Source organism: Lissotriton helveticus, chromosome 4_1 (assembly GCF_964261635.1).
Source record: "Lissotriton helveticus chromosome 4_1, aLisHel1.1, whole genome shotgun sequence".
NCBI lineage: Eukaryota > Metazoa > Chordata > Amphibia > Caudata > Salamandridae > Lissotriton > Lissotriton helveticus.
In genome coordinates, this window is record NC_136063.1 from 1,105,119,051 (window position 1) to 1,105,144,517 (window position 25,467).

Below are 25,467 nucleotides of genomic sequence, written 5' to 3' on the forward strand. Positions count from 1 at the left end.
GTCGTGGCAATGGCTAAAGTGCGTACAGTGGGGGTGTCGTTTGCAGCAAAAAACATCGGAAAGTTTTATTCATTCATTTGTAAGAAACTAAAACGTCTATTAATTGGCTGGGGTTCGGGGGGGTGCATTTATTTTCATAATTTAGAAGCATAATCATAATAGTTGCAATCAGATTTCCTATATGTATACCGTATGTGTGCGTCGTAGATGAGGTTATACATCAGCTATAAAAAATATAATACATTGTACATTTGTAATCAGCACTTGTAACGCGATCCTTTCATACTGTTCGTCGAGTGAGCTCTCCTTGTCTTTTCTAGCCAAGTGTACAAAGGGTCATATAAAGTCTCAGAACATCAAGTTTATATTAGTGCGAAGGAACACCACGAGGTGTTCGTAAGTTCTGATGGATACCAGCGCCATCTTGGGCGGGGCCGGCTCAGTCCGGAAGCAGCATCAGGGGGAAATGTTCCCATTACTGGCAGTTGGACCAGAGTCCTTTTCGGCAGTTCTAGAATTCATGCTAACAGAGGGAGTGGCAATGTCACGTTTATTTCGTTGGCGATCAAGGCAGCCGTCCCTTACCGGAAACCTGCAGAGGCCGAAGGTTCCGCCGGGGACCTTTGTAGGATCTTCAAGGCTGCGGAGATGCTGTCGGAGATGGGGGGGCTCGTGCCCCAGCGGGCAAATGTTTGAGTTATATTGCTGGTCAAAGTTACTCTAGTGGCCGGGGCCCGCCTTCCAGCGGACCCAGACGCCATTTTAAGGCCCTACAGGGGCCACTCTCGTTGAGTTTGCAAGAGTGGGAGAGATCCTTCGGAGTGAAAGGAAGAGGTCCCTGTTGTGTGAAAGCGGGACGTTCAGCTGGGGTGCAGCTGTGATGCCCCCACCTGGGGGGGCGAGGGAGACTCGTTCGCGCCGTCTCCTTCTCCCGGTGCACTCCATGCTGTTCTTTTTCATCGCCCCGCATGAAGGTCTCTCCACATCCGGTGTTCCCCAAGTCTTGTGCTCAGTGCTGTGGGAGTATGGCCACCTGTGGCGCGCATTCGGTGCGGCACGAGTATCAGTGCAGTCATTGCTGGTTCGGTGTTCCGAAAATATGGCCACCATTGCACGTTCGGTGCTGCGCAAGTACTGGGGTGACACCATGGTGTGTTCGGTGCTGTGGAAGTATTGGCACCATCGCCTGACTGGGGGTGTTCGGCGTCGGGCCGGGGGCTGGGAGACCTCCTATCGGTGGAGGTGGGAGAGGCTCGTCCGCGTCGCCTCTCCCTCCCAGCCCAACTTGGACAAATTGTTGTGGAGGTACGTGCAGGACATCCCGCCGTCCAGAGCTGCTGCGGCTGTTACGGAAGGGAAAAGAAAGAGGTGCCTCGTTCTTACTCTGGACATGTGGCGGGACTACTTAAGTCTATCCAGGCCCGTTGCGGCTGGCTGAGGAGACATGTGGCGGGACTACCTACAACTGCCCAGGCTGCTGGCTCCTGCCTCTCCTCCGGCTCCCCCATACGTTAAGATTTCCTGACCAAGAGTTGGCAGCGGGGCCCGCCTTATATGGGTTGTCGCTGGTTGGGCGTAGCCGTAACCCTGCCCTACTTTGGAAGGTTCCAGAATGGGGGGGGGGGGCGAATGTTCTGTTTGACTTTCATTTTCTACAGTTTCACCGTTATTATTCCTTGTTTGTTGTGCTAAATTAAAAGTTCAAGTTCATCAATGGTCTACGGATTTTGTTTTGCCATTTCTTTCTTTCCAGGTTGCTTTTATGCTAGGTTTCTGCTAACAGAGGTCGAGTAACACGGAAACACGTGTAGAGGGATGACGCAGATTCGTACATTACATACACACAAACTCAGACGGGGGACAGTACAAGTACGACATACAAAGACCCAAGACGAATATAAAACAGTTATTGGTCATGATTATCTCTTTCCGTCTGTGAATTTTAAAGCGAGGCTGGGTTCCCGTCTTGACGTTGCCCGACCTAGGAGAACTTGAGCATGCCGCTGAAATTGTCCTGGCGAAATCTGTGCCATCGGGCATAATCAAACGTGGTGGTTCTATCTGGTCTGCCTATGTAAGTCGGGTTCTTCTTTGTCTCGCGCGTTTTCTCGTACTGCCGGTCTGTCGTTCCTGTCGGCCCTTTGCCTTTACTCACGCTCAGTAGAGTCGGGCATTGGGCTTTCCAGTGTCCGACATATCTACAAAAAGCGCATTGGTCTGGCCCTAAGTCTGGTCGTCTTTTGCATAGTGTCGGGGGATAAGTTGTGGGTAGCGGTGTCCTGGGGTTGTCCTGTCGGTATATTTCTCTACTTGGTTTGTCCTCGTCTTTTCTCTGTCGTTGCATAGCCTCTCTGCGCCACATGCCGAGACTGTCGAGCATAATAGGCGTTGTCTTATTATTTCGAAGGGCTATTTCTAACGTTTCTATTTTATCAAGGTCAAAGGATCCTGCCAGTGGCCACTGTTTGTCTTGACTCTCTTTGGTATACCTGTGCCACAATTTATTATAGGCTATGGTAACTAATCCATAGTTTATGAACATGTCCTTATTAGGGGTGCCTTCTAGTGGAGCTATATGGTCCACCTCTAATACACGGTCCGGGCTGAACCAATTATCAATCAATGGGGAGAAGACAGACATGACGGCTCGTAACGAGGGACTAATAAGTCAGCAGTGCCTATCTTATCACTAGGTGCAAAGACTAGACAGAATATTCCTATTCTACGTTGTTTGCAGGCAGTGAATACCTCATGAACAAAAATAAAAAAGAGTAACCAAGAACGCGGAACAATCAAGCAATTAATAAATAAATAAATAGGATAGAAAAAGGACAATGGGGAGAGTAAGTAGGGCGCAAAAGTCTGCGTCCTCTACCCTTTCACTAACCGCAAAGAGGAAGCTGTTGTTTCCGGTTTGCAGACAGAGAATCTCCAGAAGACAATCTGTGAACAGTAGTTCGGGGTTAAAGAACCCAGTTAATCAGTGAGGGAGTGGGGAGTCTCCCAAAAACCGTTGAGAAATAATAGAGTCAGTGGGGGAGAAAGATAGGCGCGACGGTTACGTTACCTATCCTTCACCGTTTGCAAAAGAGAAGGAGCCTACTGTTTCTCCGTGTGCAGACAGTGAATCTCCAATTAGGTCAAACAAAGAGTAATACTAGTATTTTATAAATAATCAAGCAATCAAACAATCAAGCAATCATTTCGCACCTTGTCGTGATTACACGACCTTACCCGGACCATGTGGACAGTTTCTTGTCTTCCGAATCCAGCGCCCGATCGTCCTCTTTTTCTCGTAATTCTCACGGCACTCCTAATGGTCCCCAGTCAGGACCGTAGATCACTCGAGAGAGGTCTGTTCAGAACTAGTGAAGTTCGGATGATCGGCTGCCAGACGAGGGTCTATTGGGCAAGAGCTCTCCCGATCGTTGCAGTCGTTCACTCTGTCGTCGGGACCTCTCCCACTGGATCCACGAGTCGCTGATGGGCCCCACGCTTGGGACGCCAATTGTTGAAACCTGAGTCGGGTCGGGGACAATCGATATTTGCCCGGCGGTATTGCCTCTGTGACCCTCTAGTTATTTAATCAATGGAGAGGCAGGCGCTGGAGACTGGAAAGCAGGAAACAAGGTTTTTATTCTCTCCGGAGGAGAACACAGCAAAACGGACAGAAGGTATCGTTCTGAGGTGCTCTAACTTACGTTTTGGGGCATGGCCCCTTATATACAGTGTTTGTGGTTTTTATTACAGTTTACATACATATGATAAAGCTTTGATGTACGAAAAGACATTCCCGGAATCCCCCTTCGGGCCCGTTCCCACACATATCTACAGTAGAAATCCCCACCCTGGTCACAGCAGGTGATGACTATCGCGCAGCTGGATATTCCGCCAATTCATGGAATGCGGGATTCGATCGGATCTCATGGGGTGGGGGGGCTTTGATCAACTCGGGGGTCCTTTGAGGAGGGAACCTTTCTATTGTACGGGGAGGGGCAAGGGATAGTATCGGCAGAGCTGGGTGTCGGCCTGGGAACGGGGAAGACAAACGGGCACACGGGGAAAAAGGGGGTTTGCATCTAAGGGCCGGGGATCATGAAAGGGAAGAAGGGAGGTGTCGCGCTGGGAACAGGATGAGGGCCTGGGGCAGAGCAGCGCCGAAGAGGGGTTTATGATTCAAGGCAGGTGCAAGCAGGGGGGGTGGTCGGCGTGCAGGCTTAGTGAAGGCGAAGGGCTATGTCAGGGGCCAGCGGCATGCAAAAGGGTTCGTTCTGATCGGGGCGTCTTAAAATGGCGGGTGCGCACGACAAAAGTGTGGCATCAGGGGAAGAGGCAAGATGGCGCAGATAATGTTCACCAAAACGTACTAATTTTCAACAAATCACTAAGACATATTTAAGGCGATTGCACCTCGGCATCTCAATGAAATCCAGTTGCATCCTATAGAAAGGTCCGCCGGACCTCCCAATGTGACTCAATGTAACTGGTGTTCTTTTCCCAACATTCAGCTGTTGACAGGTTACACATCTCTGACATACTGCTTCCGCAGCCTGTCTAAATTTCGGATTGTACCACGTTTGTCTGAACACACGCATCATCGCATCCCTTCCCAGATGCACAGGACCATGTATCTGTCGTGCCATTGCACTCACCAATTCATTCGGCAACACAGCTCTTCCGTCAGCCGAAACCCACATGTCCAAATCTCCCTTAACACAACCAGCCGATTCCCACACCCTTCTTTCATAGTCTGACGCCTGTCCCTGCATGTCTCTCAACTCTTCCCATGTGTCTGCCACCTCAAGCATCATGCTTAGTTCGGTTCTTTCCCTTGGTCCCTCAATAGTTTGTTCAGTAAAGGAGGATCCCTGCTCCGCACAATATCGAGCAACTTCATCAGCATAACGATTCCCCATTGTCACAAAATCTGTACCTTTGGTATGGGCTGTGCATTTTACCACGGCTATCTCTGCAGGACCTTGCAAGGCCTCCAGCAATAACCTGATAAATTCGCCATTCCTGATTGGGGAGCCCGATGATGTCATGTAGCCCCTTTGAGACCACAATTGACCGAAGTCATGAACCACCCCAAATCCATATTGGCTATCCGTGAATATGGTGATCCGAATTCCGTTGGCCGCCAGACAGGCACGCGTCAACGCAATTATCTCAGCCACCTGCGCGGAGTGTACTCCTTCCAGGCAGGCTGCTTCAATTATTCCCGAAATAGTACAGACAGCAAACGCTGCTCTCAACTGACCAGTATTGTCTCTTACACATGAGCCATCCACAAAGTAAATTTCATCAGGGTCCGTCAATGGCTCATCAACAATATCCGGTCTAGGTTTGGTACATAGTTCAGTCACATCAAGACAATCATGGTCTTCCCAATCATCTTCTATATCATTGGGTAACGGCAGCAAGGTAGCAGGATTCAAGACAGAGCACCTCCTGAGAGTCACATTCTCCGCAGCAAGTATAACCTGCTCGTAGCATGTGAGCCTGTTGTTGGTCAAGTGCTGCGTCTTGGTCCTGGTCATCAACAATTCCACAGAATGAGGTACATGCACTGTCAGTGGATATCCCATCACGATACTTTCACATCTTTCAATGCTGACACCTGTTGCAGCAACGGATTTGAGACATCCGGGCAACGCTGCGGCTACTGGATCTAAGGTAGCCGAGAAGTATGCAACTGGTCTACGGACTCCTCCATGGTCTTGCACTATGACTGACAATGCACACCCCTCTCTCTCACAGCAGAACAATGCAAATGATTTGGTGTAATCGGGCATTCCCAGAGCCGGAGCGCGACACAAGTCCTCTCTCAGCTCGAGTAAGGCCATCATACAATCTGTGTCCCATGGTACCGGATCACTCACGTCCTTGTGCGTCAGTTTTTGCAATGGTTTCGCCTTCAGAGAAAAGTTAGCAATCCACTGTCGGCAGTAGCCAACCATGCCTAGGAACATCCTAACCTCTCTTTGGGTCGAGGGCACAGTCATTCTCATGATCGTCTCAATCCGGTCAGGTGACACTTTTCTCTTTCCCTTCTCTATTCTGTGACCCAGATACTGCACTTCTTGCAGGCAGTACTGTAACTTGTTAGGGGACACCTTGTGTCCATTCTCTCCCAAATGGTTCAGCAAGGCAATGGTGTCAATCCTGCAAGCATCTTCTGTGTCTGACGCAACAAGGAGGTCGTCTATGTACTGCACAAGAACAGAGTTCTGCGGCAGTACCAGACTCTCAAGATTCCTTTTCAGCAACTGATTAAAGATCGATGGGCTCTCTGTATACCCTTGAGGGATACGTACCACGTTAAGACGCGACTCTCTATTTTGAACGCAAAAATAAATTGGCTCTCCTCGTGCAATGGGATGGAAAAGAAAGCCTGACACAAATCAATCACAGAAAACCATTCGGCTTGGAACGGTATCTGAAACAGTATCACTGATGGATTTGGTACCACTGGACAGCATGGAACAACTATGTTGTTAACCTTTCGTAAATCCTGCACAATCCTGAACTTCCCACTTGGCTTCTGCAACCCCATTATCGGAGAGTTACAGGGACTGCCCATAACCTCCTTTAGGATTCCCTGTCTAATCATGGACTCAATCACGGGTTTTATCCCTACAATTGTTTCCGGGGTCAACTTGTACTGGGGTGTTCTTGGGAATTCAGCATTCGGCCTCACTTGAATTCTGACTGGCTCTACTCCTTTAATCAATCCGATTTCCTCCCCTATGAAGTCCCACACCTGCGGTGAGACCGAATCTCTCAGGTCCCAAGGGAGTTCCTCCACCGTCAAAGCAGGGTACAATTCAATGCACACATGCATATTTGCAACTTTAAAGTCAGCATCGTCATCATTAGTCTGTAGCTCCACTCCCTTTGGGGTACAATAGATGGTGCAATTGAGTTTACACAAAAGGTCTCTTCCTAACAGGCACACGGGACTGGAATTACACAATACGAACTGGTGTCTATCTCTGAAACTTCCGATCTTCACAGGGACTGGCTCGGTCAGGGGGTTTGTCATTCTCCTGTTTGCAACTCCTACAACTTGGATGGTCTGTCCTGAAAGGGGTAAGTTGGGGACTACCGCAGACCGCACCGTGGAGCGAGAGGCGCCAGTATCAACCAAAAAGGTGGTGGGATGACCATCTACATCTGCCTCTACAAACGGTCCTCTCTTATCTACCTCCAGTACTGCTCCAAGAGTACAGCCCTCCTCCCCATCCAAGTACCGTCCTGTCACTGGGTCAAAGGGGTAACACTCGTCCCCTTCCACTATGAAAGGCATCTGCTTGTATACCTTGTTCCCTGTTGAAATTTTCGGTGGCTGGGGAACCGGAGCCCTAGGGGCTGAGGTCCCCCCTTTTGTCGTCTGGAACTTGATCACTGTCACCTTCCATACCGGAGGGGCTTGAACTTCCTCCTCCTCCACCTCCTGTACCTGATTGTCTGGGTTATGGGGGCACTCGCGTCTCCAATGCCCGACCTCATGACATTGATGACACTTGGTCGTCTTTTTCAGAGTTGCTATATCTATCCTTGGTCTCGGACCTTCCTCGTTGTCCCTCTTCTGTCCCCCTGGTTTCCTTCCCAAGGTGCCATTGCCTGACTGACCCTGTCCTCCCGATTGCATCTGTACTAACATCAGTTTGTCCTTTAGCTTCCTTGTCTTCGAGTCTATCTCGTCACTGCAATACCTCGCATACCTCAAGATCTCATCCAGAGGCTTGTTTTGCCAACAGATTAAATGTTGCTGTATCATTAGACAGATATCAGGCCTCAGTCCCAAAACAAACTTGGACACAAACTGTCCCATGTCCTTTGGGTCCATCACATCTAACCCACTGTACTGTTTAAAAATCTGCAATAGCCTCTCGTAATATTCATGCACTGTCTCCTTTGGTTCCTGCCTAGTCCGATCTATTTTCACCTAATCAATTTCCTGTGGTGGTACTTTGGTCTTTAGCCACGTGATCGCTTGCTCATACTTTGCCATCACCCTGGGTGACGGTCCATTTGTGGCAGCATCTCGCTCTGGCTCCGCTGTGGGCCATTCAACACTGACCTTGCAGGCTATCCACAAATCACCTGGAACCACAATGTCAAACAGCGTGTTCAAATCAATCCACAGCACCTTTGAGATTTTAACGAACCTCTCTACCTGCTTGTACCATTCCACTGGACTCTCACGCAACTTGGGAAATGTGTTCGTAAAGGCGGCCAGATCTCCCCTACTCCAGGGTACATGTACATATCCCCCATGAGCCACCTCCCGCAAGGGGTACGCTTCTGTATGCATCAACCCTCCTCCCGGGGATGTCTCAATAACACTCCGTCTAACGCTCTTTCTCTTTGACCACCTTTCCTCCCATTTCTCCAGCGGGGACCACGTTCGGATTCCCACAATCAGTTCCCTAATGTGAGTTTTTAATCCGATCACCCTCTTTTCTTCTAGATCTTGATCTGAATACTGTAACCTGTGGCCACTCTGCAGTGCTTTTGTTTTCGTCAAGTCTACATTATACTTATTCGCTAATTCAGAGAGTTTCTCATGAGCTGTCCTAGCCCTCCGTGTAACATCCTTAGCTACAAACAATAGCTCATCTGGTTCGGAGAGTTCGATCCTTTCTAGTGGCAATGTACCGTCCACTATCTCTTCCACTTCAGTTTTTAGTCTCAGCACATCTATCCTTCTTGCTTTTATCGCAGCCCTCAATGTACCTTGGCTAGAGGTCCCATTAGAGTCCCTCCCGCCACAGTCCTGACTCTCTCGTCTTTTTTCTTCAGGTGTATTCGGGGGAACCCGTCTGTGTTCCCAACTTACTCGGTCCCACTCCTGTCTACCGTCTCCAGAGGTGTGGTGGGACGACCCCCTACTTCCCACCCCTTCGCGTTCCCATTCCTGCCTGCTTTCACTAGGCACACAGTGAGACTCCATCCTATTCTCCTGGTTCCCAAACCCAAACACATTCCTCGATCTATCGCTCTGAGTGTCCACAATAGTTTCCCAAGTTCTCAAATCTGGCTTAATTCTCTCATCGGCCTCGGTCCCCTCAGATCCATTGGTCCCCTCCAACCCCCCTGCTCTTCCGAGGAGTCTGCCGATGCTGCCAGAGGAGTGCTTCTTTCTACAGGCTTTGGCAACTGCCTCCACCCATCCGCCACGTTACTCCTGTCCTCACTGACACATCTCTCCCTCTCCCTTCGTGGCGGACTCTCGCATTCTTTCTGTTCTGAATTGTACACTGATACTATGGGACCTATGGTAACTGGTACCGTAAGAGCATCTGGCAGTTTCTGTGAGTGGACACCCTCTTCCACCCGAACCTTTTGTACTGTAAATCTTCCCACTACTCTCGTCCCGGGTGAAGGTGGAGGTGCCTTTTCTCCTTTCACTGGGCAGAACTTGTCCTCTGAGGTACTCAAATCACTCACCCTTTCGACCCCACCATCCCCGTCAGAGACTTCCCAGTTCTTGGCTGATGTTGGCGTGCCCCCCAACTCGGGATTGTATGGAGGTGGTCTCTCTGACAACAGCCTCTCTATCAGGCTATCGTCTGTCTCACTGTCCTCATCCTCCGTACTTTTCCTCTGTGCATCCCCTGTCTTTTCCAGCAACGGGTACAACCTATCCCCTTCTATGGTCTGTACCCTCCATCTCTTGGCCAATGCATCCCATCTCGCATCTTGGACCGCCCTAACTGATCGTTTCACTCTTTCTTGTCTCCTATCTCTGTTCCGTTCATGGGCTGCCCTGATCCATGCATTTAGTGCTTCAAACTGTGTTGGTCTGGGCAAAGGTCGCAACGTAGCCATAATCGCTTTCAGCTGATACAACACCTCTAGTCTAAACGTTCCATATTTAGGAAATGTCAATTCTTCGTTTCCGTCTGTCATCTTACACCAGGTACTAAGCCACAATATGGTGTGTAACCCAACATTTGTTGCCATATAATAAGCTGGAGTATCCTCGGGTGGAGCCTCCTCCCCACCCGAGGTTTTATCCTATTTTCGCCCTTGAAACATTTCCGCAACACTTTAAAACATTTCATGATGAAATTCCACAACGTTTCCTTGTTTACAGCACTCATTTACTTCCTGATGACAATCTACCAATCCCAGCGCGGCTTCTCACTAACCGCCCTATCCCAGCGCGGCTCCACGCTAGCAGACCAATCCCAGCGTGGCTCTTTCTGACGTCACTCGCCTCCGTTTCGCAGCAGTCCCCCTCCTCTCTCCGTTCGTCTCGCGGTCTCGCATGCGTCCCAATCATACACTGAAAAATGGTTACTTCCGACCAAGCAACCACTTCCCTGACTGTACGTCCACAGTCTAATTGTAATTGTCACCAAACCGGCAAATGTCTGTCCGCGAACGACCGGACAATCGCCTCTACTGATAGGTTACAAACTCGCGGCAACTTCCGGCCAGCGTCCGTTACCCACGCACTCACACATTCGTTCCCCCTATCTCGGTCCTGCGGGCGATCAATGGTACCTCATGACCCCCTTAACAATGGTCGACAATTACTATGGGTGTTCGATACACCCGGACCACTTAGACTCCCCTTGAGCCTAAGATTTTCACTGGTTGCGCGCGCTCACAACCTGTTCTCTTTCACACTACAGGCACTCAACTCCGCAAGACAATACAACATACAACACAACATAACCGCAATCTAACAACGCCTGACCCTTTTCATACTCACTCTCCTCCGACCTGCTGCTTTCTGCCGCACTGTCACTCTTCGTCAGTTTCCATGGAACGCCATCCGTCCGCAGCTTTCTGGACACTCTTCATTGTTTCTCTATGGGCCTCGGGGAAATCTCAACCTACTTCTAGATTACCCTCACTCCAGAAGATAAACCATCCTACTCTGCTACCAACTGGAAAGGCGGGATTTCACCTCTAGAGTCTGCTTACCATTCTCCAGAATCCCGGCACAGGTCGACTAGACCTTTTTACCTGTCATAGAGTGAATTAGGCAATCTTTTCATATGGAAATAAACGAATTTTAGAAATCCCAATAGCTTCCCCCAAGAACCACTGACCAAAAACTAAGTTTGAAGGTTTATTACATAACCAAAAACAACTGAAGGTACAAACACCTCAGCAAGAGGTTCAAAAGATAAACAGGCACTAATACAAACATAATCCTACGGAAAAGTCTCAAGCGACTGATGAATAATACGAGGATCAATCCCAGAATCATCAGACTGAACAGAATCGCTATAACCTGAGTTCTGGTACTCATCAGGATAATAGACATAAATTCAGGTTAGTCTGTCCCTACACTATACTGAGTGACATCCCTACTCAAGGATAGCCCAAACTAATCAAAAGGTGTCAGCTGTGGTGACTTCCCAAAGAAGTTCGCCCACATTCTCTCTTAACTAGAGACTCCTTCTTCGCAGCTAAGCTCCTTGACCATCCAACCGCTCTCTCTAGCTCCTCAGCCCATCTGCTCTGCCTCCACCCTCGGGGTGCTGTCCCTAATACGAAACCCCAAAATATGAATGACACGCCTTCAGGTACGCCCCTCTCGAAGGTGTTGATTTCAAGAAGTTTTCCACTATGGCATTCTTCCACCCTTGTCCGTTATACGTCCTTGGGTCTCAGGCTCTCCGTCGCTTCAAGTTGTATCTTCAAATTCCTAGTCTACTCCTCCATGTCTGAGTCTAGCATTTCTAACTTTCATACACAATGGGCCCTTCTACTCTACCGTCTACTTGATGGTGCACCTGCAAAGGAATACATATAATTCGGCTCACATTCCATAAATGTTGCAAAGTTTTCTAAAGGCATCTTTTATAAAACATTTCTAAATGCTAAGCAAAACTTTCGAACAGGCCTGCATCAATTCTATAAACTAGGCCTCAGCTTGATTTAAAGGCCCAACATTTTACATTAGCAATCCCTTGTTTCACTAGGCCTCCAACCTTAACAGCAAATGCATTTTCTACTTTAAGCTAGTTGTTCAAATATAAAGGCACAGTTAAATTCAATAAGCAGATCTAAATGCACAATAGTGCTCATTTAAACGCACTTCTCATTAGTGAAAGATTTCATTTTAACGACATTTCTAGGTTATACAGCAAGTGTGGATGTAATTCATAACCTTGGCTCTTAAGATTTCTAATACCAGTTTCTCTAGTTCTCCATCCCACATTGCATCTAAACATGATTAAAGTCCTCTATATATACGGGTGCTGACTACTTGTACATATGATGCACCCCTACAAATTTCACTGTAAATGGCGCTCTCTCATTCACAACAGTGGACTTTTCAATGTAATTTCCTCTAAAAGTAAGTTAGAACTATTGGAATTACTGTTTATGCAAGGTCAAATGTCTTATCTACTTTCATAATACTTTATTCCCTTTATTTTCCAAATGAGTTCCTTTCAAGTAGCTGCTCACTAAAATGTTATGGCTGTGACTCTAAATAGAAAGGGCGAGGTGCAAAAATCACAAGTTATGCTACCGGCAGGAGCGCTCCGTGGTGTGGGTAGGTTTTCCGCCCTGGCAGCTCTTCGTCTCAGGTACTTTACCACTTGAACTGCCCCACGTGAACAGACTGCGGGGCCCTTTAGGGTTGTTCCTAGGGTTCCCCTCCAGAGCAAGACCTGCTGGCTTGCTTCCAGATTGACCCATTGAGGTTGTATTTAGATACTTTATTTATTTTCCATTTTTCACTGTGTAGTACCCACTTGAGGTCCTGAAGAATTGCCACATTGGCATGAAACATGTCGACCTTTTTAGAGGGTTGAGTAAGTTCACTGTAGCCTAAACAGTCCCTTTCTCCCCTCCCACCCTTTTAAACTAGGGAGTCAGCCACCCCAAATAAAGTTCATTGTGGACTGACTTACCTTCTTTTAAACCTCACCTTTTCACTCACGACTACACTTACACCAGACCCCTCACCCTCACGCAAAAACTGGCTGGAACAAAAGATCTCCATCAAAGAGCGCCTACGGCACCCGTCAGACATTGCAGCGCCAGTCTGACGAGGAGCAGGAGACCGATGATGAAGCATGACACCTAGGCTCCCGTCTGGGTGTGTGAGGTCCCCTAGTTCCAACAAGGGAACACCTTGTTCCCTGACTGACTGACACGCTCCCTTAGCTCCATACACTCCGTGTTTGTTCTCTCACCTCTTTCTAGCCTGGGGAACTAAGTATCAAGTTGTTTATAAGTTGATTGGACGCATACTTTGGACCCCGTAAAATATTGTCCACCCCTGGTTCCTTTTTTGTAATTTATGCAAATTTAAATCACAGGATGTGGACATCACATCTATACAAATATTATTAGTTCACACAACTGCGTTATTGCTCAGTAACAAATAGATCACATGATCAGAGAGCACTTTTGTTTGGCTACCAAACATCATCCTGTCATTTTCACCATTCACACACATACACTAGTTCAGATTCTGACTTTCCTGCCCATTCATCATCAAATAGTAGGTCTATTGTGTGGTAAATATTCTCTCCATCCTTATGAAAAGGATAGCCAGAATTGGGTCATGAATGGAATCAGTAATGCAAGGGGTTGCCTCCCCTAAGCCAGGAACAGCCTGGTTTTTGTTCCGAATGGCTGCAGTTCGGCAGGGAGCGGTCGCTATTATAAAAGAGATAATACGAATGTTGCCAGAAATACCCCCGAATATCACTGCTGGGCTTTTATGGCAGGGTTTTCCGCTCGCTCCGAGAAGGCACAAATGTGCCCATGATTGGAGAGTGGGGGCTGCAGAAATTTGGAGTAGGTCTGATGGTGGTGTCAATATGGCAATTGCTGCCACCCTGCAGTGAAAGCAAAAATGTCTTTGTTTGCGGACAGGCAAAAATCCATTTCTGGTGGTAGTGACTAGAGAGTGGGGGTTGTGCTAGCTAGAGGCATATGTGGGCGGGCCCACGTAACCTTAATAAGGTGGGGTCCAAGGTCAATTGGCCTTTTTCCTTTCTTGACCACAGTCACCTTCTGCTTCCTGGTCGTCTGCTCCCCCTACTGTAGCTGCCAGACAATAATAAAGGGTGATTATTATGTTAGGGGTAGCCAGCATGCCCCAATAGATGACTACTGTGTGTCATTAGTCCTAGGACGCTCCCGCGCCGCACGGCCACCAGCTGCTGCGTGTGCTTCCCCTTCCATTGTGCCTTGCTGCCCGACTGCCGCCTCGTGACCACGCCCCCTCCTTCGAGCGGCGTGGTCCGTGATCAGCGCTCTTCTCCCTGTGCCCCTGGTGTATTTACTGTATTTACTGAGTAGAATTGTATTTGTTATAATTGTTGTTTCTCCCGCTGTATTTCCTGTTTCTTTCCTGCCTGTTGCCGCCCTCCGTCGTCCCTCCCCGCTCCCCGCTTCCCGCCACCAACGCTGACCCCACCCCTTTTTTCCTTCTGTTCCCTCCCCGCTCCCGCCTCCCAGCTGCTCCGCCCACCCGCGCACTTGGCCATATATGGCGACCGTGCGACGCAGGTGAGTGTGTCCTAGTCCTAGGACGCTCCCGCGCCACACGGCCACCAGCTGCTGCGTGTGCTTCCCCTTCCATTGTGCCTTGCTGCCCGACTGCCGCCTCGTGACCACGCCCCCTCCTTCGAGCGGCGTGGTCCGTGATCAGCGCTCTTCTCCCTGTGCCCCTGGTGTATTTACTGTATTTACTGAGTAGAATTGTATTTGTTATAATTGTTGTTTCTCCCGCTGTATTTCCTGTTTCTTTCCTGCCTGTTGCCGCCCTCCGTCGTCCCTCCCCGCTCCCCGCTTCCCGCCACCAACGCTGACCCCACCCCTTTTTTCCTTCTGTTCCCTCCCCGCTCCCGCCTCCCAGCTGCTCCGCCCACCCGCGCACTTCGCCATATATGGCGACCGTGCGAACGCGCAGCGTTGACGCGCAGCGGGCGCGCCGATTGTGCGCCGAAGGCGCGCCAAAGGTAAGCCCGTCTGCGCCCGTCCGCGCCTGGACCGCGCCCAGGGCCAGGACCCCTGGCCCCCACCGACGGAAGCCGACCCGACGAACCTACAACGCCGCCGACCTCCTCGCACTCAACACCGGCGGCATCCCGGGATGTCACCGAGCCACCCCGAAGCACACCCACGGACCCTTCAGCTGCCACGCCTGCAAGTTCACCTGCATCCAGACCTACCCTGCTCCACCACCCGCCAAGCCGAACACCAGCAGCAACCACCTCAAGTGCATCCTGCTCAACACCCGCTCCGTCCACAGACACGCCATCGAACTCTGGAACCTCCTCGACACCACAGCCCCTGACGTCGCCTTCCTCACTGAGACCTGGATGAACGCCTCCTCAGCGCCCGACATCGCCATCGCCATCCCAGAGGGCTACAAGATCACACGGAGGGACCGCACCGCCAACCAGACGGGAGGAGGCATCGCCATCATCCACAGAGACACCATCCGCATCACGACCAACACCGACGACACCCTAACCACCGCCGAACACCTGCACTTCCAGATCCACACGGACCCCAGAACAACCCTCAGAGGCACCCTGATCTACCGCCCCCCAGGACCACGCACACGATTCAGCGAAGACATCGCCGACTTCATCAGCCCGCATGCCCTCCCCTCCGCCGACTACATCCTCCTGGGGGACCTCAACTTCCACCTGGAGAACAACAGCGACCGCAGCACCAGCACCCTGCTCGACAACCTCGCCAACCTCGGACTCAAGCAGCTGGTGACCACCCCCACCCACCTCGCCGGACACACACTCGACGCCGTCTTCTCATCCAGCAAAGACATCGCCTTCAGCCACGCCACAGGACTCCACTGGACGGACCACAGCTGCGTCCACTTCACCTTCAAAAGAACGACGATCCACCACCACCAGCAACAGGTTGCCCGAAGAAGCTGGAACAAGATCACAGCCGACCAGCTCACCACCTCCCTGAGCCAGCACCCTCCCGCCGGCTCAACGAACCCCAGCCAGGCCGCCGACAACCTCACCAAGTGGATCAGCAACTGCGCGGGCGAACTCGCCCCTCTGAGGACCCCGCCCAGCAGACCCCGCAGCAGAAAAGCCCCATGGTTCACCGACGAACTCAAGAGCTCCAAGAAGAACTGCCGAGCCCTCGAGAAAGTGTGGAGAAGGGAACCAACAATGGACAACATGACCAACCTCAAGCTCGCCACCCGGAAACACCACCAACTGATCCGCGCCACCAAGAAAAATGCCTACAAGGACCGGCTAGACAACAACGCACACAACTGCAAGGAACTCTTCAACATAGTAAAGGAGCTCTCCAACCCCAACGCCGGAAACAACGACATCACCCCGTCGCAAGACCTCTGCAACTCCCTCGCCTCATTCTTCCACAACAAGATCGCGGACATACACAACAGTTTCAGCATCCAACCAACGCACGCCACGACCACAGCAACGCCACCCACCACCACCCTCCGCGCCTGGACTCCGATCAGCACCGAAGACACCATCCGCACTATGAACTCCATCCACTCCGGATCTCCAACCGACCCCTGCCCTCACCACATCTTCAACAAGGCCGACACTGTCATCGCACCCCACCTGCGGGACATCATCAACACCTCCTTCGACACCGCCACCTTCCCGGAGAGCTGGAAGCACGCGGAACTCAGCGCTCTACTGAAGAAACCTACAGCGGACCCCACCGAACTCAAGAACTACCGTCCCATCTCGCTCCTTCCGTTCCCGGCCAAAGTCATCGAGAAGACCGTCAACAAACAGCTGGCCGCCTTCCTCAAGACGAATGGATCCCTCGACCCCTCACAGTCTGGCTTCCGAGCCAACCACAGCACCGAGACCGCCCTCATCGCTGCCACCGATGACATCCGAACCATGATGGACAACGGAGAAACAGCGGCCCTCATCCTCCTTGACCTCTCCGCGGCGTTCGACACTGTCTGCCACCGCACCCTAGTACAGCGCCTCGGCAACATCGGAATCCAGGAGAAGGCACTGGAATGGATCACCTCCTTCCTCGAAGGAAGAACACAGAGAGTCCGCCTACCACCGTACAAGTCAGAGGCCACCGAAGTCATCTGCGGCGTCCCCCAAGGATCCTCGCTGAGCCCCACCCTCTTCAACGTCTACATGAGCCCCCTCGCGGCCATCGCACGCAAACACAACCTCAACATAATCTCCTATGCCGACGACACCCAGCTGATCCTCTCCCTGACCAACGACCCCGCCGCCGCCAGAACCAACCTGCACGAAGGGATGAGAGATGTAGCCGAGTGGATGACGACCAGCCGCCTGAAACTGAACTCAGACAAGACGGAGGTCCTCATCCTGGGCTCCTCGCCCTCCGCCTGGGACGACTCCTGGTGGCCCCCCGCCCTGGGCACCGCACCCAAACCAACGGACCACGCACGCAACCTGGGCTTCATCCTGGACTCCTCCCTCTCCATGACCAGACAAGTCAACGCCGTCTCCTCATCATGCTTCAACATCCTACGCATGCTACGGAAGATCTTCTGGTGGATCCCCACCGAGACCAGGAAGACCGTCACCCAGGCCCTCGTCACCAGCCGACTGGACTACGGCAACGCCCTCTACGCCGGAACCACCGCCAAGCTCCAGAAGAGACTCCAGCGGATACAGAACGCCTCAGCCAGACTCATCCTCGACCTCCCACGAAACAGCCACATCTCCGGACACCTGAGAGACCTGCACTGGCTCCCCGTCAGGAAAAGAATCACCTTCCGTCTCCTCACCCACGCACACAAAGCCCTACACGACCAAGGCCCGAGCTACCTCAACAACCGAATCAACTTCTACGCTCCCAAGCGCCACCTCAGATCAACCAGCCACGCCCTCGCCGATGTCCCACGCATCCGAAGAGCGACAACAGGAGGAAGGTCCTTCTCCTACCTGGCCGCCAAGACCTGGAACTCCCTCCCGACCGACCTGCGCCTGACCCAAGACCACCTCGCCTTCAGGAAGAAGCTCAAGACCTGGCTGTTCGAGCAGTAACGGCACCCCCCCCTCCTAGCGCCTTGAGACCCTACGGGTGAGTAGTGCGCTATATAAATGTCTTGATTGATTGATTGATTGATTAATGGGCACTACATATGCCATTAATCAGCCATTTTTTTCTCAAGCTTCCTAGCATGTCCCAAAGCATTTCCAGAATATGTCATAAATGATGCATTACTGCTAGGACTAGCTAGCATGCACCCAATAACAGCTGTAATATGTCATGTACCCCCGGGTGATTCAAGTCACTTGTGGTCAAACACATATATAACATGTACATACAGTCACACGCATACATCTACCTGCACATTTTCACAAGGTAGCATAATGCAATCAATTAGGTAAAAGTAGGAATGAATTATCTTGGGAACTAATACAGATCCTGCTATTTCTATGTTCAATGGCAGGCTGTGGTCTCAGAAGGATTAAAATATTCGCATATGTAGTAGTTTTTTTCAACAAAAGCACATGATTGCTTTCTGTTTTTATTTTCTTTAGCTGCAAACTCTTAATTTGTCATATAAACTCTTAATGTGTCATATATTAAATTATCACTCTCATTTAATATTTATTAAACAGCTCTGCAATAGTTAAACTGTAATGCAGAAATATTCCATAATCGTCACAGAAGAGATGCAAATTGTAGGCCTGTAATGAATATGTTAAAATAGGTCAATTTAAACGTAAGACAATCTCGAATCAAAAGATATGCACACTTATGTAAACTCTTGCCCTTCGAAGCGCTCACATTATGAAATGCTGTGAAGGCACAGTGATTGAAATGTTAGCATGGTCAGATCAAAAGCAATGCAAAGAGCACAGGCCACAAATCACTAAGAACCCGGCAAACCTACAGTCAGTGTTCTTATAAACGCACCACAGCCACTGTCAGTAAAAGTAATGTTTGTACTGTGCCCCCCAGGTCACAGATGCCATTAGGTTGGAATGAATTAATAGGAGGCAAGGAATAAATGTGGCCCCAGCATCTCTGTTTAAAGAGTTCGCAAACAAGGATGTTACTATAGAACAAGCATTGGCATAGCCAATAGGTCGGATGTATGATGTTATAACGCATACTTTTACTCCGCAGACCATTACAACGCGACTTTTACACCGCATACCGTTACAACGCATAGCGCCTTGGGGCGCTGGATAGTGGTAAGTATAATTTACTATTCTAACTCCAGTCCCCGTGGACCCTAGGGAAGGTGTTGGATAGTAAATTATACTTATTCCCTATCCTAGAGCGCCCCCCAGCGCAATGCGTTGTAATGGTATGCGGAGTAAAAAGTCGCATTGTAATGGTAGTGCGGAGTAAAAAATGCGTTGTAACAGGTGTATACCCCTTATAAGTATGTAATTGTGCAGCACAATATATCCTTGGTGCATCATCAACTGTTGCATGGCTAAACACTTATAATGCCCCAAAGGCGGGACCTATTGGCTATGCCAATGCTTGTTGACTCAAGAAGCTGCCAGCACTGTGTTACTCCTGCATGAAGAGGCACCATCCTCTTTCTCCAAGAAGACGCACGTGCAATTTCCAAGTCAATGATGAAGCGCATGTAACAGTAAAATAACCCCATAGTAAGGTGAGCAGCCAGTCAGGCACACCCGGTCAGAAACTGATAGCCAAGCAAGGAGGCAGACACAAACAGGCAGACAGAAAGATAACCGAGGTCGGCTAACTGGATGTTATATTATGTAACCTTACGTTACGTTATGTCTTTTACGTAGCAGTACATGAAGTTGGTGGCAGGGGAGGAAGAGTTTTCGAAAACAAGACACGATGCCAATAGGGAAATTAGAAAAGAGAGGCATGTATATACATTAATGGGGCTGGGAATAGAACTTGGAACTTAATGTCAATGATTACATTTTTAAATACATTTTAAATGAAATGAAACCCATGTGGTGCTCTCAACTTTGAACATCAAAATAGTAGTGGTTAATAATTGGTGATTCACGTCATCAATCGTGATGGACAGACCCTTGGAAGCTTACATGAAAGTGCATAAAATATGCAATAAGAAACACATGTCAGAGCAGTTTTGTGTGATTTCCATTTCCATAATCGGATAAACTGCATTTATGTGTTTTTCTGGGGATGAACAGCCCACCGAAGACAGCCGTTTACTCTGCCGAATGCTTCCAGGGATATTGTAAATGGGGCCTAACTCTCCCTTTCTTGGCAGGTCCTTCTTGGGGTGTAGTTTAAATCTCGCCCCTTCTCTCTCCGCTCTCCTCCTGCCTCCGCTGCACAAATGCAACACCCAGGGAGAAAGGTGCGAAACCTGTCAGAAGCGCTCTCTTCCCACTCCCCATAATGCGGCTGTACTGAAGACTCCCTCTTTCGACTGATCGCACAACACCCTGTCGGCTCTGTGAGAAGTTGGCCTGATGTATGATGTCCACAATTCTGTGGGCACCTTGTATCAGTCCAAACAATCCCTTATGGTGGTGGTTGTAAGTCAACCTTAAAAAGACAAGCTAACCTAGTGGTAGCATGGACTAAGCAGCCTTCAGGCTAAACTCAAGAGGGCATGTGAAGCCAGCTGTTTTACCATATGCAATCCTGTAATATCAAATGAAAGGACACCACACAAGTTATATATTATAAAAATATATGTATTTATTCTCAGAATAATCCCCTGTACTCTTTATGAGTATAGAAGCACAAGTGTTTAAACAAAAGCACAATATAACATATGAAAGTTGCACGTTTATGGATGAGGCCGGTAGCCACTCAAACCATATATCAAAAAAGTGGTATAAGTATCACTATTCGATCAGTGGTAAGGCCTAGGGCCTTGGGAATCACTGGGACTACACTGGACTAACAGCAGTTAGGACGGGAGTAGCCCGCGGGATTTAGGTGCAGCGCTAAAAGCACACGCATGCACCAATGCAAAGTCAATGGTGCGTAAAAGTTATCGAGTTACAGTTTTAGGAGTCTTCCGACTGGACTAGAAGGACAAAACTTTAGACTTAGACACAAGAGGTGTAAACCACTACAGGAGCACCGGCGTTCAAGAGTTACCTCACCCACAGGAAGCGGGTGCACAGGTGCAAAAGCGTGTCAGGTTTCGTCGTGTAGATCTATGGAGCCTGGAGATGAAGATGCTGTAGGCGGCCAGAAGAGAAGAGTCCGGTGTGATCCAAGGGTGGATCGAAAATGTAAAGTACCTGAAAGCAGAGGGGACAGAGTCTGAGTCACTAGCCAGTGACCAGGAAGGAACCAGGAAGGAACCAGGCGATGTCGGGCGCAATCAGGTGGTTGTCGTGAAGCTGGTCTCCGCTGCCACGTGGACTCTGGGGCACCGAGGATGTCCAGGAGTGGATAACAAGCTGTCCCACAAAGGCTCTCGCTGTCAGCGGTGTCGGCTTCCAGATCGGAGTTAACAAGCCTTGGCAAGGGTAACCCACGCAGGATTCAAAGATCGCTTCTTACTCGGACCAGCAAGGTCAGAGCGGGTGCTCCTTTTCAGGGGAGCGAGTGCCAGTCTGGAGCAACCAGACTAGCAGAGCAAATTCAAAGGTTCATTGGTACTGGGGCCACTAGTCAACGGGCAAGCGACCGGACCAACGCGTCGAGCAGGAAAATGCAAATAGGACCCACGCAGCACTTGATGAGTGTGGAGGGGTGAGCTTCGGTGCAAAAGCTGCTCTGGGCTGGGGCTTCACAAACCCCAATGCACAGCTTCGAGGGAGCCTCGGAAGCTGCACAGTCAGCACTTCGTAGTTTTTCTAAGATGGCCGGCCCCACGCTTCAGGTCGCATCCACGGGTCTCAGCTTTGCAGGGACTGCGAATCCGGCTGTTGGAAGGCAGGAACGCTGGGTCTTGTCGATCTCTGTCGCTCGAGTTCCGGCGGGAACTGCAAAAAAGCAAACGGTGACGCGCTGGATGGTGCCTGTTTACACAGGGTGGTCACTCCTTGACCACAAGGGAGATTCTTCAGTCTTCTACGTCGAGTAGGATGTTGAAGGGTCCAGAGTTTCGTTTCATAAGTTTCATCAGGATAATCTGCTGTGCATTGGCACTGCTCCCACCTTTATTCCAAATCTGGGGGCTGGATTACCTGCTAGGTCCCTCCCATGGGTGGGACCCAGGAAGGGGGTGGTTACACCCCTTTCCCTTTGTCCAGTTTCGTGCCAGAGCTGGGGCGCCCCAGAACCGGTTTGACTGGATTTTGCATGGGACACCTTGTGTGCCCCAGGCAGTGTCTAGTTTCTTTGAACCCTCCCTGCTCCAATCCACTATCTCCTGTCTGGGGTGTAGTAGCACCTCCCTGTGACAGGAAACCCTTTGTCCAGGCCTCCCTTGCCAAGTTTCGGTCAGCAGCAGGAGGTCAGACTGGTGTCGGGGCAGCAGCATCCATTTTGTGATGCTGAGGCTCTGGTTAGGATTAACCGCGTTTTAAGTAAAGTAACATGTCTTCTCCCTCTAGAAGGGTGGAATGCTACCCCCGTCGCCAGAACTGGCGAGGGTGTAGTATTCCAAAGTGTATGACACCAAACATGACATGTTTTGATGAAACCAAACCAAAGTTAGCATTAACCGCAAGGATTATAATGCACTTAAGAGTATATGGTATGGCAATATCCTGGAACAGCAGTAAGGAAATGGTTCAGAAAACTCTGGAGACAGGCTCAGGTCATGCTAGAGCACCATCTCACATAAAACCAAGCACTCTGCCTCCAGGATTGTTGAGGCCATCCATAGGAGTGACTTATAGGTGCATATGTGTCCAGATATAGGTTTAGACATAGGTATACTATATCTAAGCAAGGGGTGAGTACACCACCTTGCCCCAGCTGTGTGATCAGCCAGTTGTGTCGATTTGGAGTGCCAGCCAGGGGTGGAAAAAGATATGCTGCAGCCCCTGGTAGGCCTTGGATGCACCTATGCCCTGGGCACCTATAGTGCACTGTACAGGGACTGATAAGGTGTCCAATACCAATTTAGTTATGCACCTAGGGTATATGGAGTCCATTTTAAAGAGAGAGCAGATAGCCTGAGGCCCTGAATGGCAGGGTACCAGGCCAACTAAGTCGAAAACCAGCTAAACACAAGGCAAAAAATCTGGGGTAACCATAGTCAGGTATCCACCTTCCTACATAATCCCCCCCCCAAACAAATGGAGATAAGGCTATCCTTGACCAGGTAAGCCTATATTGCCTAAGTGGCCATATAAGGAAGTACCTGCACTAGCATGGTTACCCCCTGTCTCATGGTCACCCCCTGTCTCATGGTCCACTAAGCAATCCCTCACCCTAGGGGTATCAGAGGGTCTCCATCATAGGGAATCACTACCTGTGGTGTGTTTTGGCAAAGTAAAAGGCTGGTGTTGAGATGGAGTACTGAAGTGAGGCTCCACTAATGTAGGGCTCAGCTTCCTTCAATCATCTTCCACCATGTGTGCCTTTCTTTCCTTGACTGAGTTGCACTGTGCTCTCATGGTCAACCTCTGGCTGCCTACAGCTGGAGGCTGGGTCCCTTCTGTTGGCTTACTGGAGGGACAGGTCAGCTTTGGGGCCTTGGGGTCCCAGGTTTGGCTGTGCCCAACAGTGTCCATTTGGGGGAGGTCACTAACTAGTTGTAAGGGGGATCCCTCAGGAATTTTTAAAGTTTTCACCTTGCTAGGGCTGCTAGCTTTGGTGCCCCTAATCTGTTGATGGGGGTGTTTTATTTGACAGGGGGCCCTTTGGGGCTCACTGACCTCCTTAACCTCTGCAGCCCTGGGCTGACTGAGGCAGGGTAGAGAGGGGCAGGTTACCTGCTCCAGACTGGGTCCCACCTTGGAAGGGTCCACTGACATCAGGGGCTCTGCCAGGCTAGGCCTGACTACCTCTGGGGCAGTTTCTTCACAAGGGGTAAGATCAGTTCCCGGAGGAGGCTGATCCTTTCCTAATGTCTGGTGGGAGGGAGATTTCTCTTCCTCCTCAATGCTCTCTGTTTTGTGGAGTGATCCATTGTTTCAGGCTTCACAACACATGAATCAGTTTGAGTTTGGGCTGTGGCCATCACAGCCCCACCAACCTTTTCAGGAAGGGACTCAGTTTGGGTATGGGCTGTTACCATAACAGCTCTGCTAACTTGTTCAGGGAAAGAATCTGTTTGAGATGGGGCTGAGACTATCACTGCCCTATCAACCTTTTCAGGAAGGACATCTTGGACTGGGGATGTGGCCATCACAGCGCCACTAACCTATCCATGGAGATTTACCATTTTAGAATGGTTTTTTTGTTCCACCTCAGCCCAGGCTGAGATTTCCCAATCATTCCCAAGTAGACAATCTACAAGCAAGTTTGTTGACACTGCCACTCTCTTTGGGCCAGTGACACCTCCCCAGCTGAGATTTACCACTGCCATGGGATGATTTGTCTGCACTCCATCAATATTAGTCACCTGATATGTGGCACCAGGTAAAAGTTGCCTTGAGGGGACTAGATTCTCAGTCACCATAGTGATACTAGCCCCTGTGTCTCTGTAGGCCTCAACCTTTTGACCATTGATGAGGGGCTCTTGCCTGTACATTGCAATCAGTGAAGTTGGCAAACCCCATGCCATGTTCACAGACAAGAGTAGCTGTAGTAGGGGACCTGGTTAGGCCAGAGTCCACCTGAGTTCCAAAAGTAAACCCAGCCAAATTCTTGGGGGTGCTCCCTCCACCCGGGGGATTACTACTGATAGTAACAGGAGGTGTTGGAGATGTACTTGAAGGTATATTTTCTTTATTGCTATTCTTTGGACAACAGTTATCTGTTTTCCAGTGGCCAGTCTACTTACAGGCATGGCAATAAGGTTTCTTTGGGACAGAGGAAGTGTTTTGGGACACACCCCCATCCTTGGAGTTTTGGGGCCCTGTGGGAGACTTGTCTTTAGATTTATCCCCCCCTTTCTCTGGAGCCTTGAAAGTATCCTTCTTTTGGTCATTACCCTGATTCTTAGGCCTAATCCTGGTTCTGACCCATTTGTCTGCCCTCTTACCCAATTCTTGTGGCGAGGCCAGATCTGAGTCCACCAGGTGCTGGTGCAAAAGCTGGTTTTGACAATTACTAAGGATCTGCTCCCTCATAATCAAATTATACAAACCTGTATAGTCATGTACTTTGCTGCCAAGTAGCCAACCTTCCAGAGCCTCAGTAGCACAATCTACAAAATCAGTCCAGTCCTGAGTCTGAGCTTTTTGGGTGTCTCTGAACAACAACCTGTATTGTTCAGTGGTTAAGCCACACCCATCAATAAGAGCACTCTTCAGGACTGTGTAGTTTTTAGCATCCTCGGGTCTAACTGTGAGGAGCTTATCTCTCCCTTTCTCAGAAAAGGAGTACCATAAGATTGCTGCCCACTGTTCTTGAGGAACCTGCTGTACCATGCCGGCTCTTTCCAGAGCAGTCATCCACTTGTGGATGTCACCCCCTTCCTTGTACGGGGGCACAATCTTTGTCAGGTTTCGAGTA